The sequence below is a fragment of the Otolemur garnettii genome, unplaced genomic scaffold (assembly GCF_000181295.1).
Source record: "Otolemur garnettii isolate 467f Iridium unplaced genomic scaffold, OtoGar3 scaffold00064, whole genome shotgun sequence".
Taxonomy (NCBI): domain Eukaryota; kingdom Metazoa; phylum Chordata; class Mammalia; order Primates; family Galagidae; genus Otolemur; species Otolemur garnettii.
Genome location: NW_003852459.1, coordinates 7,031,835 through 7,033,713, shown reverse-complemented (window position 1 = coordinate 7,033,713; position 1,879 = coordinate 7,031,835).

The window sequence follows — 1,879 nt, the reverse complement described above, 5'->3', positions numbered from 1 at the left end:
TTGCCAGACTGCTCTGTTACAATAGAACTGTAAATGATGGTCAATAGTAACAAGGATAAAAAAAAAACAAAATAGGAAATTCACACGTTTTTCTCTGTAATACATGGTTAATTAAACAACTGAAGGATCAAAGTCCTGTGTTAGAAAAGTATGTTTGCTTTTCACACCAGGAAGCCAGTTTACCAGCACTTGAGGAATTCAAACAGAAACTCTGTTTACTAGAAGCATGGTAAAGGCAGCAATTAAATAAATGCCTGGGGAATAAAAGATGAGCATAGGCAAAACCCAGCCACTCTTGCTCAGAGTTCTTTTTTCTTAGTGCCTATTGCACGGGTTTCCATCTTTCACTTATGAATTAGTCAGGGTTTTTAGTCGCGAGCCACAGAATCCAATCTTGATAGTTTATTTTCTTTTATTTTTTTGCTGTTTTGGGCCGGGGCTGGGTTTGAGCCCGCCACCTCCGGCATATGGGGCTGGCACCCGCCTCATTTGAGCCATAGGTGCTACCCCAACTCTTGATCGTTTAAAGAGAGAGAGATTTACTGAAGTATCTTAGGTAGCTTGCAGAATATCAATGCAACACATTCTTCAACAATATAGCCCAGAGCTCTGCCTCACCATGCTGGATTGTTTTTACCAGGACACCATTGCTGCTATATACGGGAAGTCAGCCACACGCAGCTTCTAAAGCAGCAGTTCTCAACCTGTGGGTTGCGACCCACAGGAGCTGTATTAAAGGGCCGCGGCAGTAGGAGGGTTGAGAACCATCGTCCTAAAGGATCAGATGTCTTATACCCCTACTACCACATTTGCCAGAAGATCCATCTCCCCTCTGGTGGCCACTGGTTTATGCTATGACCTTCCACATGTTTTACTTCTTGAGTCCTCTGTAGGTGTATTTGCTTGGTGCAACCTAAATCTGCTGCTTGCCCTGTAGTTGCAAGTGAATCTGCAAGTGGAATTTATTATTTTTTTAAAATTTTGTTTTGTCTAATTCTACTTTGGCAAGGATGGATTCACAATGTGAGAATCTATCAAAATGTTGAGTGTTTAAAGATATCAGGCAGCTGCAAAGGATAAAGTTCCAAAGATTGTGACTAAAGAATCTGAGTGAGGACACATTTGTTTCAGGATGAACCAGCACACATTAATAGGGGGTGCCAACTACAAGTTCAGGGCTAAGGTCTCTTTGGAATCTTATTGTGTAGGACATGACCAAATTATAATTTCTAAGTTATAAACACCCCAGATAAAAGGAAATGGGTATGAACTATGAAGAAAAGTGACAAAAATGTACTAAGGGTCATAAAAAAAAGACAAGAAATGGAAAGACACCTTTTCTTGGCTAGAAACTCTCATGACACGTAAAGATGACAGCACCTCAAAGTCAAGCTACAGGTGAGTGCTAACCCTCATTAAAACCCACGTGGAGTGTTTTGGAGGGAATTTGACTTAAGGATTCTAAATGTAATCTTAGATCGTAAATATAACTAATAATATTTGAAAAAATTTGATAGCCAATGAATGTCCTAGCCAATAAAATTCTGAAACAGAAAAGTGATAAGGAATAAACAAAGGCATGTCGTTTGTCTAGCACAGGAATAGACAGAAGGATAAGATACAACAGTGGGTTAGAAGACTCAGGTAAACAGGAGGGTAAAATATTTATTAAAGGTGCCAATGTAAAAAAGATGAGTTATTTAATGGATAATGCTAAGAAAGGGAATAGTTAGGAAAAAAATGCAAAGCATAGTTCAATGCTATGTTCATATAAATTCCAAATCGATCAAATATTTAGTGTAAAAACAGAAACCAAAGAATTACCAGAAAACCAAAAGTGGCTAGAATTATACACTCCTGTGCTGGAGAAAGCCTTTTC